We start from the raw sequence: 16471 nt of genomic DNA, 5'->3' as shown, positions 1-16471 counted from the left end.
TCGTGATTCTGGCATTCTCCGTACATGACCAGCTCATCTTATTATTTCTTGCTCGATTTTCACTATAATATCCATATGCCCAAAAAGTGTTTGTCCTAATTCTCTAACTTTCTTTCTCTCCCACTGCCCCAAATTTATTTGCCAAAATCTTCATTTCCCATCTCAAGAACTAGCTTTCTTCCTTTGTAGTCATCACCCAGCTTTCCGATACAAACATTGCTCTAGGTCTTAATATAGTCAAATACATTTGGATTTTTGTATTCCTGCAAACATTTCTAGCTTGAATTCATTCTGAAAGGAATAACAAATTCGGTTTCCACTTGCTGTCCTTTCTTGAATTACCTGTTGTCCTCTTATCTTCTGTTATTATCGAAGCTTTTCCACCCTTTGGTACTCTTTCCTATTTATTTTCATTGAAGTCTCTCCTCTATTCTCACTAGGGTCTCACATCAACATACAGCATTACTTTGTTTCACCTCTGCTCCTTCCAAGGCAGCATAATTGTCCTTCGAAACTCTGCCATTCCTTGCAATTAATGCAACATCGTCAGCGTATTCCACCACCTGGATCTGCCAGATAAATACTGTTCCCCCTGTATTTGTTGACATTTGCCGAATTAACTGCTCCACTTCTAAATTAGAGAGTAGCGCAGAGATCACATGTCCCTGCTGCATCCTCTCCCTACACGGCTCTCTCGCGACAACTCTTGCTCTATTCTGACCTTGCAAGCTGTTGCTATCATTGTCATTTCGGTCAACATCGCTAATTATATTGGGATTCTAAAATCCTTCATACATTGGAAAATCTTATTCCTGTCTATGCCGTGGTATGCTTGCTTAAAATCAAAGTACAACTGATGCTGTTGCTTGTCATATTCGTAAAATTTCTCTAGCGTTTGGCCCAATAGAAGAATCACGTCCACTGCGAATATATTTCCCTGTATCCAGTCTGTTAATCCCCCAGTATCGTTAGCACCCGATATTCTAGCCGAGAGGCTAAACACCTTATATGTTGTGTCGAAACCCGAGTAACTGATGCACTCTGCCTTGTCACCTGTCTTATAAAATGGGCAGATTATTCCCATGTTCCAATCCTTGGGAATTTCTTCCGTAATCCATATTTCCTTTATTAATTCATTAATAGCTGTCTCCATCTTCTTTCCCGCAAATTTTAATAACTCGGCCTTTATGCCGTCTTCTCGTGCTGTTTTATTATCCTTAAAGTTTTCAATAGCGTTCTGCACTTCCTCTAAGCCTGACGGTGCGGCTTCCTGTTCCTCCATTTCTGATTCTAATTCCAGTTCCAAATTCAATTCCTCCATTTCCTCATTCACGGTTTACTCTCTGGCAGCAGTGTGGAACAGCATCACAGTACTTCACCCTGAAATACTGCCATTTATTAGGGGACAGACAAGTGAAAGTACATTACAGGCCATTAAAATTGCTACACCACGAAATTTAACCAACAGGAAGAAGATGCCGTGATATGCAAATGATTAACTTTTCAGAGCATTCACACAAGGTTGGCGCCGGTGGCGACACCTACAACGTGCTGACATGAAGAAGGTTTCCAACCGATTTCTCATACACAAACAGCAGTTGACCGGCGTTGCCTGGTGAAACGTTGTTGTGATGCCTCGTGTAAGGAGGAGAAATGCGTATCATCACGTTCCCGACTTTGTTAAAGGTCGGATTGTAGGATATCGCGATTGTGGTTTATAGTATGGCGACATTGCTGTTCGCGTTGGTCAAGATCCAATCACTGTTAGCAGAATATGGAATCGGTGGGTTCAGGAGGGTAATGCGGAACGCCGTGCTGGATCCCAACAGCCTCGTATCACTAGCAGTCGAGACGACAGGCATCTTATCCGCATGGCTGTAACGGATCGTGCATCTCGATCCCTGAGTCAACAGATGGGGACGTTTGCAAGACAACAACCATCTGCATGAACAGTTCGACGACGTTTCCAGCAGCATGGAGCATCAGCTCGGAGACCATGGCTGCGGTTACCCTTGACGCTGCATCACAGACAGGAGCGCCTGCGATGGTGTAGTCAACGACCAACCTGGGTGCACGAATGGCAAAACGTCATTTTTTCGGATGAATCCAGGTTCTGTTTAGAGCATCATGATGGTTGCATCCGTGTTTGGCGACATGGCGGTGAACGCCCATTGGAAGCGTGTATTCGTCATCGCCATACTGGCGTATCACCCGGCGTGATGGTATGGGGTGCCAGTGGTTACACGTCTCGGTCACCTCTTGTTCGCATTGACGGCACTTTGAACAGTGGACGTTACAATTCAGATGTTTTACGACACGTGGCTCTGCCCTTCAAAAATGGTTCAAATGGCTCTGAGCACTATGGGACTTAACATCTGTGGTCATCAGTCCCCTAGAACTTAGAACTACTTAAACCTAACTAACCTAAGGACATCACACACATCCATGCCCGTGGCAGGATTCGAACCTGCGACCGTAGCAGTCGCGCGGTTCCGGACTGAGCGCCTAGAACCGCTAGACCACCGCGGCCGGCTCTGCCCTTCATTCGATACCTACGAAACCCTACATTTCAGCAGGATAATGCACGACCGCACGTTGCAGGTCCTGTACGGGCCTTTCTGGATACAGAAAATGTTCGACTGCTGCCCTGACCAGCACATTCTCCAGATCTCTCACCAATTGAAAACGTCTGGTCAATGGTGGCCGAGCAACTGGCTCGTCACAATACGCCAGTCACTACTCTTGACGAACTGTGGTATCGTGTTGAAGCTGCATGGGCAGGTAGGTGTACCTGTACACGCCAGCCAAGCTCTGTTTGACTCAATGCCCAGGCATATCAAGGCCGTTATTACGGTGAGAGGTAGTTGTTCTGGGTACTGATTTCTCAGGATCTATGCACCCAAATTGCGTGAAAATGTAATCACTTGTCAGTTCTAGTATAATATAGTTGTCCAATGAATACCCGTTTATTATCTGCATTTCTTCTTGGTGTAGCAATTTTAATGGACAGTAGTGTATGTCAGGCACCAGGAGGAGTTACTTCTACAGTACATTAAAACTAAATCATACAGCGCCGGCAATCATTCGCCTGAAAGAAAAGACAATCACTTCTTGCTGTTGTCGAAATCGTATTAGCATTTTTATATCGACCAAGTCTGTAGCCGTGTACCAGGTTTATAACATCCGCGTTTACTAGTTATGGAAGAGACCTGTTAAGTACGAAATAAATTAAGTATTTGACTACAAATATGCACATACTGCGCTTGTGTATACAAAAGCAAACACAAAGGCTACACAGCCAGAGAGATGAAGGATTATGAAGCTAATAATCCACATACCAGCCATTCAATTAGACATTTCATACGATGGAGCCAAGACTTTCAATGATTGCACGAAGCGCGGTCATTTCGATGACAGGCCCTTGACTAAGGACCACATTGCACCTATAACCATCAACAGTTGAACTACGACGATTGAAGATGGTGCTAGCAAACCAGATAACAGTAAATCAAATTGTGACGTGGGTTAAAGTAAGCTGCGCTGTTGTGCAGGCTACTATATGACTTGTAAGATAGTTTCGCGTATGTGTACACGTATCTGTATTCATTCAATGCGATGTTCTTTCCACGGGAAGCATTTGTAACACTGCCAGCAGGCCCTGCATACTGATAGTAGGAATAATGAGAGATCGCACGGCGGCCAAGGCTCTGCTTTCGAACTCTTAACAACATCAGTAACCATTACCTCGAATGAAAGGTGGTAAATATTTGGTCGGGAAGCCTCCAACAAGCACTCCAGCAGAATATGCTGTGTGACATGCACTGTACAGTTCTACAGAATCCGTCTTTGTATCACCAACTCTCCACGCAAGATTCATACATCGCCACCCACTCATTCATAAATCATACTTTATGTCACTACAACACATTTGTAGTGTTATAGATATAACCCTTTCCACTGACGATTCATGAAAGATGGTGACCTTGAAGATCATCACAGGTATGTGTCGACTAATGTCTAACGGTCATAACGCAGGATTCACATCGAGTCAGAGTGGTAGAAGCAACATACCAAACGTAGCCAGTGACTAATTTAATAGGACTGTGGCATTCCTACCTTTTATTAGGGGAAAAGTGCATCCATTCCAGTTACTGGTATCGGAGCATGTCCCCCTTCTTTCTCGTTGGTGTCTGTGGTTCAACAAGACGACCCAGCTGATTTTGCATCTGGAGCTCACTAAAACCTTGACTCACTTACCTGATAAATTGGATAGAGATGAAAAGACCCTCTTTCTTGACCAGGTCATTCGCTGTAACTAATCCCACGAAAAAAGTCTTCACCAGTTGACACCTTCTCAGAGGCCAAGTTCAAAACTCTTGAACATTCTTTTCCGTGCCGGTTTCTTCAATCTTTCCATTTTGTGAATTTCCTTTTGACCCGTTTGCTCAAGTTTTTCGTCATATACACAATTTTTCAATCTTTCTTTACTCTCACCTTTACCTCATATTCATCAGCAATTATAGCTTCGCGATCAGAAACACTCTTTGCGTACAGTAGATTGTAGCAGAAAGAGTCTACTATTAAAATAACTTCCACGCGTGTGACCCAGACTTTGCCCTAATTTGTGGCAACACTATCTGCGCTGACAGTCAGCTGAGATCTGTGTTAATTGTTTCTTTACCTATCTTCAGCTCAAAGGATAACACGTACGATCATAATCAAAGACGTAAAAACACAAATAGGATGTGCTATTCATACACTTCTAAGTTACTCTCCAAGTTACTTCCGTGTATAAAATTTTTTTCTCACTTCGGAAGTAGAAATACTAAAAAGAAAATCTCAACGCCGAACGCAATTTACAAAAGATCATCTTTATACGAGTTCAACCACGTAATTAGAGTTTAACTATTAGAAGTTAAAAATGGTTCAAATGGCTCTGAGCACTATGGGACTCAACTGCTGTCGTCATCAGTCCCCTAGAACTTATAACTACTTAAACCTAACTAACCTAAGGACATCACACACACCCATGCCCGAGGCAGGATTCGAACCTGCGACCGCAGCAGCGGCGCGGCTCCGGACTGGAGCGCCTAGAACCGCACGGCCACCGCTATTAGAAGTTAATTCCACACGTTTCCCAGCAAGTCCGCTACTATTATAACCTTCTGAAGTGGAATCATTACAAATCTCTGCATTTCACTAAATGCTGCGGATGCACAGAAAAACTCGGCACGATACAAACGACATTGACATCATGGACTTCATGATAGCAGTAGGGTAGTATGACTGGCGAGTGCCCCTTTATCTTGTTTTGATTAGGTCTTATGTATGTACAATACACACACTCAGATACTGTTACCAAGGGGACCGCACCTACTCGTCATCACCGATGACAGGTACGTCCATAATTTATGGTATATGCAGGGCTTGGTCAGAAGTGAAAATCACAGAATGCTATTTTTTCTAATCGCTTGACCAGCTGGAGCTCCCACTTCTGACTTCCATGTCTAACTGCCTACTTTAACATTGTATACGAGAATCGCCCAGTGCAGTTGTTGATCGTGGTTTCGATGCACTTCACTGCTCATGTTGTGACTCCGCAAGGCATAACTAATAACCAAGCTGCAAGGTTTTCAAAGGGCACACTATGGCAGTATGCTACATTGTTCCCCAAAGAATCGAGACTAGATCCATGCAACTTGAAGCAAGCACAACGAAAGACAAATACGAATGACAAGATGTGTCCATTGATTTCATCCTTTGAAAACCAAGTGAACTCTTTAGCCACGGATTCATCTTTTAAAAAAAAACCGTATTACCGAAGAATAATTTCCATTTCGTGGAACAGTGTAATGGAGTAATTGATTAACATTTAATACTGAACGGTTTTTCCTTTTAGTTGGCATGGAAACCGGGAATTACAATGCCTTCGGGCTCAGGGAAAAAAACTTTTTCCATAGCTAAGAGCGCTAAATAAAATAATCTGCTTCCAAAGCAGTAAATTTAACCAGTTAACTTCCGTTAGCATTCAACAAGTATTAAATTAACATTACTTCTTTGGTTCTACTTTGATGGAACGCGCCAGAACCATCACATCAATCTATGAAAATGAAAGAGTAAATTTTATTTTAGTGTAACGCAATGTCTTCGTGACAGAAAACGTTATCTGAATGGGCAAGTTCAGAAACAAACATTAGGATCAACTAAAAAGATCACTTAAAATTTTATTTTCACAATTAATAAACGGATATACGATGGGTTGGTACCTTAGCTCGCACATCGACTTGTCACAACATTGAATGAACAATTTGTTCACATTGGATGCTGTTGTGAAAGCGGGAGGGGCGCAGTACATCAAAACTGCTGATGTTTGATAGTTTTCTCTGGTATTGTTTCATATCTTACATATTTAAGGGTTAGCTGCTGCTGTACTTACCTTTCTGCAACCTAAAATTCCCTCAACCTGACCTAACTGTTCTATGAACAGACAGCATACTTTCAGAAAATGGGGGGGGGGGGCGGGGGAGGGGGGGGGAGAGAGAACAAATTAATATTGCACAAACCAAGCACTTACACATGTGTAGTCAGTATCAAACATTATAGGGCAAATTGGACAAAACAGTTTGGCAATACTCATTGACAACAAATCCAACTCACACTTTCTACTAATTCTATCCCCCTCCCCTTTCTTTCCAACAGAGACACGCAAAATGTACAATTGGTTCCTCCAACAGCAATGCCACACCATCCTTTTCTCCTGCACTGGGAGTTCCATGTAACTCAACTCTCTCTCAGTTCTTAGTGAGAATTTGCTCAATGTACCAGCAGGTGAAGTTCACTATGAAACTATTCAAATTTGTTTACTCTACTTTTACACACATTGTTAATGGTACTTTTTCAGCCCATTTTGAACTAACAGTTTCTTAAGTTTCACTCACTACAAACAATAAGGGGTACTGATTTTATTAATTGCCTGCAACTTTTGTTAGGTACCATTCACTTAGAGAAAATCTGATGGGGAGAAAAGTAGTTACTAGTTTTACAGACAAAATTTCCTTGTTACTTTCAGACTACACCTTTCCTACCTCTTCATGTCCATCATTCAGAAGACAAAGCGTAACACAGCACAATACAACCCGACCAAATGAGGAGTTACAGTTGTTGAGAGACTGACCCCTTAGATCCAAGCACATGTTATTCATCCAGTCCAGCAACAATGATTTAAGTTTTCAGTGCTTTTCCTAAATCATTTCAGGCAAATTCTGGGATGTTCCCTTCAATAAAGACACAGACAACCAACTGCTCTATCTTCATAAAATAATAAATAGTCCAGTACTCAGATAATGAGCATAGGGAGAGCAGATGCGATAATTCTGCATTGCAGTTCATGGCAAGGTCCTAATGGAGGTGGTTTGCTGTTGCCTACATCACCTGTTATGATGTGTCATGCGTGTAGCTGTGTCCTGTGGATGACAGTGATGAGTGCCATACACTGCAGTGTTGGATCTGAGTTGTCACGGATGAAGGGAAGGAAGAGGGTGAAACTTGGTTCTGGCATGTAGCCTATTCATCTTGAAAAGCACTCAAGAGACTGCCGAGTTCAACATCCCCATTCAATGGATAGATCACCACCAACAGAATTACATGTCCTCACTTTGTGAGACACCACACAGCGGTTTGGAATTTAATCCAGGACATTGACACAAAGACTGGTGATTGGAAACTTTGGGTCACCTCCTCTCCTCCCCTTGCAGGTCAAATACTGTCAGTGAAAATTTCATGACTACTGGGATTTGGAACAGCTTACTTCAGAGTCTAGCAACCTCGGCTGTGGAGGCGATTATCCACATACAAACATTTGTTTGTATTTTATGTGAATTTATAGTTATGTTATTCATTTTTATTGTATTCTGATGACAAATCCTACTTCACAGTGAGTTGACACCCGAATGAATAAAATGAAATTAAAATATGATTCTTACACTAAGTTGATTAAGCCGTTTTGGTTCTAGTCTGCTAACGACAAACAACTAATTCTTAAACCACAGCAGCTAGGTCAAACACATACAACTGATGCTCTGTGCCAGTTTCACTAAATAAAGTTTTCAAGGTGTGTTGGGGGAGCTGCTTTACTTTTTAAAAGAGAATATTAACAACTTTGTGTTACCACTCTGAGAACTAAACCATCTACCATTATCCTTCGATATGCATTCTATAACATACAATTTAAGTAGTTAGAAAAATCTTTGTTTGAGCATGGGTTTATCTCTTACTAACTGTGGAGGAAGTAATGCTTCGTAAACCCTATGCTCGAAAAGTCATTAAGCAGAAATCACTTCACCGAATTTACTGCAAAATAAAAACTCTCTCCGAGTAGGATTACCCATCATAAGATTAAAGATCCCCCTGAAAATGGTAGTTCCAAAGTGGACCCAGAGTATCTCACTTGCTTTAGTCCAGAAAAAAATGTTCCATAATAAATGTCTGGTGGAGAAAGTGGAGAAGTATGACCCTAACCAATGAAGATGTAACAAGTATAATATCAACTAGTTAAGGGTTGGTGGATAAAATCCGAAAGTCCTCAGTTTTTTTGCTGTTACTTATAAATTGTGCCATCTCCGGCAACAGTTCATCAATTTGGAAAAATCCGAAGATGCACTATGGCTCAAAACACGTGTTAAAGTGTACATCTACTTGTTCAGCAAGTTCGACAGGTTGGAGAAAGGCAACAGTACAGTATACCACTCCCTATAGTATTATGACTACCAAAACACTGTTTTTGAAATAAACCTTCAGGTTGAGGACAGTTTTACCTTCTTTACCTCATTTACAGATCCATCTGCACCAGCATCACATTCAGACTACTAAAACAGTTTATGCCATACAGTTTAGTATATTCTACTGCAGAATTCATTTGAAGCTGATTGAGAGAGTCTAGAACCAGAAGTTTTTTTGCAAGCAATCAACACAGCATGAAAGCTTTATCTTTAGTATTGTGAAACAAAGGAAACACACAGGCTTAAAATATAAAGTATGCTGGTCTGATAATGCATTTTATATAAAACGGGGCTGATGGCTCAACCTGGAAACACTGTTCTACAGAACTTTTAACGGGGGAAAAAGGGGGGGGGGGGGGGGGAGGGGGGGCTTTAAACTAAATATTTTACCTTAGCAAACTTCCCCATCTTTTTTATGGTAACTACTGCAGGTAGCTCATCTACTAGTATTCTGCACAGTTTCACATGAATTTAATTTGCTCCTGACTGCAATTACAATTAGCATGTGCACAGTCTTGTCCCCTCTCATAATTATTTAAAATAATATGTGGTATACTAACTACTCTCAGTCTGTACAACTGATTAGCCTGTTATCAATGAAAAACAAGACTGCTTTCTTGGTCTGCACTCCATATGAAAATGAACTATTAAGGGGGAACAACCATCTTACTGAAGTCATTTACCATTGTTAAAGTAACTGCCTCAGTTAGATGAATTCAGTGAAATGACATTCAGTTTCTTTTTTTTTTTTTTTTCTTTTTTTTCAACATTTGTTATTATGATTAGAAAAAACTGCACATTATCAAAGAATATATGAAAACAAATACAACCCACCAGGTACTCAGTACTTCTATACAGATGGATTTGTTTTTAGTTAAAAACATTCATTAAAAGCTATGATCTTCTAGGTGTGCCATTAAACTATTGGTTACACCTCACTGTTGACTAAAGAGGTTTAAAATTCTTGAGAAGAAAATCATATTTCATGTGCATATTCATTACTGAATGATGAATGTTTACTGTTCAATAATAAAATTATGTCTGAAGAAAAATAAAAAAAATTCTAGTTAATTGTTATCACTGTTAAGCTCATCATGCTTGTTATTTCCAAATAAAGGAAGTACATGGCATTGTATCATCACACTATTAGCATAGAGTGCAGTAGTGAAACAGAAAGTAATATAAATACAAACAGCACAGGGGGCAAACTTACATGTTTTATGAATTTTTATTTATTTTTTTGAGAATGTAGCATGTAGCCCCTTAACTTCACATAATTACCATACATGTAACAGTGAAATTTTAGTTTTACAGCAAGCCCATTATGGCACCAACAAAAAAGATTTGTAGTAAATGATACAAATAACACTTGTGCGTCTGTAATTACAATAATGATTGCAATCAATAAATGCAATTTTTCCACAAATTTAATGTTCTGGACTACTAGTAATCAGCATGTACACTACATGTTTCACAGATTATTGCTGTTTTTGTCTAACTTGTGGGTATCATAGCACTTAAAACCTTTACCTGTAAATTAACTACTGCCAATCCTCTTTATTAAAATAAACTATTTGCTCGTGGATGGTAAATCTAACATCTCTGCTCCTAATACATGGAATTTATAGTAGTAGTTGAACATCTTTAATAGACTTGAAACATTATTTCCAAACTATTCATATTTCAGTGAAAACTTAACACTGTAACAAACATTGTAATTGTGATCTTGTTAGCTATACAAGTTGAAATGCAGCTATATAAATGTAGATAAAGTATATCTCAGGCAAACTACAAGAGACTACTTCAGTAAATACAAAAATGCAAACAGCTCTCAATGTCTATCATTAAGCATATATGGAAGCATAGACAACAGGCCAATTTCAAAATGTCATTTTGTCAATAATTTCCACAAGAGCAGGTAAGCAAGGGGATATCTTCCTCCACATATAAATGAGGATATGTTAATAAAATATTTTACAGTATTATGTAACTCAAAAGCTAGGTACTGAAGGCTATGAAATAGAACTTCACGTTTCTGTCTGCTGACCTGCAAGCTATCATCCTGCAGGGACAGCATAAATACAACTATGCACTAACATGCTTATTTCTAATTTTAAGCAAAAGATAGCACAAACAGCATGAAAAGTTTTTTTGCTACTGACTACTCATGTTTTTATGGCTATTTCCTTTCAGGTCTCAAGTAGCTCATTTCAAAATAAATTGTATAGTAATTCTGATACTTCAATTCATAGTGGAATCATCTGAAATACAAAACTGCTCGTCACCTAAGGCCATTTAACATCAACAAACTCAACAAGGATAAAATATCAGTCAAAGCAAGCAGTTCTCAATCTTGTGTTGAAGATTTACCTCCAATTAGACAAAAAGTAGTTGCTCCATTAGGCAAGTCAGCATAATGTTAGATGACAACAGCCACTTGCTTCACTGATTCCCAAATCCACCTCAGGCATATATCCCAAAATTTTATGTTAGTCCCTTTCCAGAAGCAAACCATTATTAATGAGCATAACATTATTATGATCAAACCCCTCATTTAAGCCACCACAGTTCTCAGGTGAGTTAGGAGAGTGTTTTTATTTTTGCACAAAAATGTTTCACATTTACATTTCAAACAACATTCAACAAGCATATGAAACATTTTATCAATCAAGCTGTAAATGCATCTAGCAGTCCAGTGTTGATGTAATGTGCCACAGTGCTGTAGGACTCCAGTGTAATCATGTTCATCATTTCTATTGGATTTTCAGCCCATAACAACTTGCTAGTATTGGTCTATTTTCTACTTATTTCTGCCATCGATTTATTGTGTTTTCAGTAGTGTATACAATTTTTTATTTTATTTCTAAAGATAAAATTATATGCCTCATTCCAACTTTCACTGATTTACTAAGAGGCTTTCTTTCTATAGATAAATCGCGATGAGCTATACAGTTTTGTATTTCATTAGATACTAGTGATACCACTGTATGCCTCATTACAACATTCAGTGCTTTACTAAGAAGCTGTCTTTAACCAGAGAAACAGGAATGAGAAAGGAAAGGCTGTAGCCATACATATTTTGTTGTGTACAGTTTAATGAAAACCAACTTGTGCCAATAGGAAACAGCCCACTTAAAGTATAACAGCATATATGGTGCAGTCAACATTTGCCAGCTGTGCTCTACCTGTAAAGTGAGTGAGTGTGTGTGTGTGTGTGTGTGTGTGTGTGTGTGTGTGTGTGTGTGTGTGTGTGTTTTTATTGATGGGAGAAACCCTACAACTGTGTGCATGCATCACAGGTGCATTGCTTCTCCAGAAAACTGTGTTCTGTACACAAGAACACACAACTTGAAACTTTAGCAACATAAAAAAATGTTTTAAAATCTGTTGCCACATACTTAGCAGGATTACATCACATCTAGTAACATTACAACTGCACTGCTCTATTAGTAAGGATGTCAAAGCTGAATAAAAACTGACACTTCAAAAGGATTTATTTATTCATTCATATGAAAACTTTAGGAACTGTACGCCAATGTGCCAGATTAGGTTATGATACAATTTACTCTGGATAAGTTAAATATCTTTTCATCTACAACACAGGGCAGGCACAAACTTTTTCAACAACATTGTATTAGAATACACACCACTTTTAAACACACAAGTACATAACAGAAAAAGCTGTTCCTCAAAATGGTGAAATTTGTTACAGTCCACAGTTAGATAACAGTATTAAAAACTCAATTATTAACATATTAACTGCACTCTCAGACAAAGAGAAGCATCATGTTATACAGGTGAATATAAGAAAATATAATTTTTATTTTTAACAGTAAGGTCAAGAATATTTTGAAAAACAAAGTTGAAATGGTAGTTTGAATTGTTTAACCACATAAAAATGTGCTAGCTTTTTCCTGTTCAGTCTACTGAAACTTGTCAAAACTTTATTTAAAAAAAAACATAAGCAAAAGCACCTCTTGCAAGCTTTAATGACACTTTTTGCTGCCTTATACTGGATTTCAGAATCCACAGCAAAGAACTACAGTTGAAACATTTTTTTTGACTAATTTGAACACTATAACAATTGCAAAAGGCCCAAAATTATTTTAAGTTATTTCATATTTCAAATGGATGCAGCCTGATCTCTGTGAGAAAATTAAATTTATGGAATGTTCAACGAGATGAACAACTGTCACTGCCTAGTAAAGCTGGAACATAATATGTGCACTGTTCACTTGAAGATAACTGTTGGACCCAGAACACACAATCTTCTGAGCAATCATCCCACTGGTGAGTCAAATTCGTTAGTATGAATGCAGCAATGCAAATGAAGTTTATTATCAGGTGGTGATAGCTGTAATATTTAACGATGCGCAGACAGCTTGGACATTAGCGCCTGGGGAGGGTTAGTCCTGGAATTTGAAAGGAAGCATCCATGGCCTTTGAATGAGCAACTGCCTGCAATGACTGAGGAAAATTACAAAAGTTCATTAGCATCTAATTCTAGATGGATATCCTACATAATATTAGCTCTTGTATTACATATGTATCTTGAATAACAATCACAGTAAATCAACTTACAACTTTATCCCAGTATGAAATATAACTACCACAAAAAACTTAAAAGTTTTTATGATAAAGACCTTCCCCTTCAATTCTCTTTCTGGAACACTAACTTTAACTGTATGTTAAACAAGAAAACTGTATATAGTAAAATTTTATGCTGCATATGACTGCCACAGAGAAGCTTAATAAATTATTCACAGCGACTCTGAATTGCTGGAAATGTCTCTTGCACAAGAAAAGTTTTAACAAATACAGGTTGCTGTTTTACCAATAAATTCATAGTTTCAATATCATGGCAGTACTGACAATTCTTCTCTTACTATATATTTGTATAAATTGTTCTTATGTATGCCCATATGGTTACAGGAAGGAAACTTTAGCTAGAATTTTACAAAAATCTGTAAAAATGCAAAATGAATGTGTCATTTCATTGGACACTTGCAGTCTCATGCATTTCCATTTATCCAAATAACAGCAACTCGGCAAAATACAGCAACCTGGTCAGTCATATGCAACTACACATTGCCAGCACTTTTCTTGGCATCTGTGTACTACTGAACAGCTGTTTTTGTTTACTTGGGAAGTTCACACATTGTGTGCAAAACTGTCTTTTGAAGCATCAGTTTTTGCAATGCAATTTAATATTATTTACTTTTTTGCTACAATAGTTTAGCTAAGAGCTTATAGCAAGCAGTAAGTCTACAGTACCTGTAGACAATAACCTATGTCAGTGCGTCTCCCCATAACACTCATGCAGCTGTTTCTTTTATTTTCTTTTAGCTTGTAATATCTTTTCTTGTGCGCTTATCTCTCACATATTTACATAAAACAATTTTCCCCCCGTTCCAAGGTTGTGTGGCGTAAGTTCTTGACCTCTGCGTCCCACGTTCTCCCTCGCTATGATAAATTTAGCTAAGCGATATTTTTCATTCATGAATTGTGTCATTCTGAAGAACTATTCATTTCAAGTAATTTTTAAGGAACTATATTTTGAAGCAGAATTATTGTAAAAGCTAGCCTGATTGCATGCACAGGGAAACAGCATCTGCAGCAAACTTTTTCGTTTTATGTACCAAATAGGAAATAGTAGAAGCTTGCCTAGCCTTCCGTATAAGCGCTACTTTTAATATAAATGTACGTGACACTGTTTATAATTAAATGTAAGAATGATCCTAGAAACTTACTTACACCATACGCACTTTAAGCTACCTATGTACTGTTCCCAAGACATTGCATGCTATTTGCAGAAAAATACCAACATTCAAATTTGCTATCGTTTGGTATTTGTTACTTATGCGTCAAAGGCATGCGAATTTCTACAGTCATCTTTTTTCTACAGAGACATCTAGTGGCAGAAGCGGGAGGCACTCCAGTACTATAGATTTGCCTTCGAATGTGATCAGCTGATTGCTATTTTGTGCTATAGTTATAAATTTTTATTTCATAACGTTCAATACAGAAAGCATTTAACACCCTTACATATACTGTGATGGAACCAGAGTTATGCAACCAAAAGCATTTAAACGACAGTTTCTTTTTTTAAATGTACGTACTGGATTAAGGAAAAACTTTATTCCTTCTCTACAGACAATCTCTTAGGCACGAAACTTCTCAGACCAATATTTATTTGTTGTTTCGAGTGCGCGTTTACTACCCTAACCTGTGAGCTTAGTATAACACATGAAATCTTCAGTGACGTTCGGAAATGAAATTTAAAATATATTACAGCATCTCGTTGCTCCACAGCGTCATTAAAACCACGTGTGTCCACAGTGTCACAGGGGTGAGTTTCGTCACACGATGGAAGCGAATAACCTACATTAACCTACTTTCAAAACTCACTACGTTATAACCAAACGCATAAACAGAACAGTGTTTTCCTGTGTTGCTAACATAAATGATGCTCACGAAAACGTCCATGTGCCGGTTGCCATACCATGCTCTAACGGGGCCATTAAATTTCAAATGTCAGTAACTGCACCAGCGATAGAAAAAGTGGAACTGTAAAAGTGTAAATACGTTAGTCAAAAAATGATTTTTTTCACTCACCATGATCATTTTATGCCATAATCTATCGACTACTTCATTCCCATCATAGCTGAGAACAGGCTTCTTCACGAGTACGAAACACTCTTTTTTTTTTTTTTTTAAACTGTATCCCCACTCTTCAGTCGTGTCACGAACGCCCTTCGTCTTTCACTACAACGACAATTCTTCTAAAAATTCTCGCAGGCAGTAGTGTGGCGCAGCAGTAGTTTAACTCGCTGCTGCAATGTTTGTTGTGGAGAGGACCACTGACTACGTAGTCAAATCAGTATCTTGATATATAAAATTCATCGTACATGTGCCTAACTTTTCTGTTACGCCAAGTGACTCTAAACTGTCCAGCAATTTATTAACAATGTTCTTAATGCATGACTTTCATTTTACTACACACTCTTAAACAGCTGCGTTGCTCCACAGTGCACTTCCAACCCGCGTAGTGTATTTATGGTAACATCAATCAACCACGCAATGGACCAATCCCATTCTACCAAGCGCTCTGTAGTCACCCATAATAGGAAATGTTGATAATAGTAGAGACGGTGAGGTGCTCTCAATCGTCTTTTACGAAAAAGTGGGCAAATTTACAGTAGGGAGCATTGATATTACTGAACAACATTAGATGAAGAGCGACAGGGAATTCTCGTTATTCGCCTAACATTCCAACAACTTTCTCTGTGAGCAATCGTAAATCATTTACTCATTGAAGTTATGTACAGGTAAAAAGTATTCACAATCAATAAAATTGCAACCTCACAGAAAACAAATACAAATCTGTGGTAAAATTAACGTAAACACCGAGAACAGTACGGTATTTGTGAATAAAGTACAGTAGGCCCCCTGCTGTAATACGTTAGAGAATTTTTGTCAGCAATATTACAGTATCATGTGACTGAATCGTGCCTGACATTCGTTTACTTAATACGTAAAACCTGTTTTAATGTCAACATACGTAATACTGACGTCGTTATAACTGATCGAATGTTTCATTTTATGCAAATCTGTTATAAAATCTAAGACATTCATTATTCTGATCGACAATATAAAGATGTTACCTCGCTAACCCTAGCAAAAAAAGTGTTACC

At 38.5% G+C, this 16471-nt stretch overlaps 1 long non-coding RNA gene across 1 annotated transcript; it reads right to left on the bottom strand.

The window, feature by feature from the left end:
* Window positions 1-9986: 9986 nt before the first annotated feature.
* LOC126470656 (uncharacterized) lies at window positions 9987-16035 on the bottom strand. The gene is made up of 2 exons (XR_007586271.1): window positions 15393-16035; window positions 9987-13244 (listed from the first exon to the last, which is right to left on the bottom strand). It is a non-coding gene; the product is annotated as an uncharacterized LOC126470656 (long non-coding RNA).
* Between the last annotated feature and the right edge of the window lie 436 nt (window positions 16036-16471).

This window comes from Schistocerca serialis, chromosome 3 (assembly GCF_023864345.2).
Source record: "Schistocerca serialis cubense isolate TAMUIC-IGC-003099 chromosome 3, iqSchSeri2.2, whole genome shotgun sequence".
Lineage (NCBI taxonomy): Eukaryota > Metazoa > Arthropoda > Insecta > Orthoptera > Acrididae > Schistocerca > Schistocerca serialis.
The sequence above is the reverse complement of the archived record's forward strand: the minus strand, read 5'-3'. Positions and strand labels throughout refer to the sequence as shown.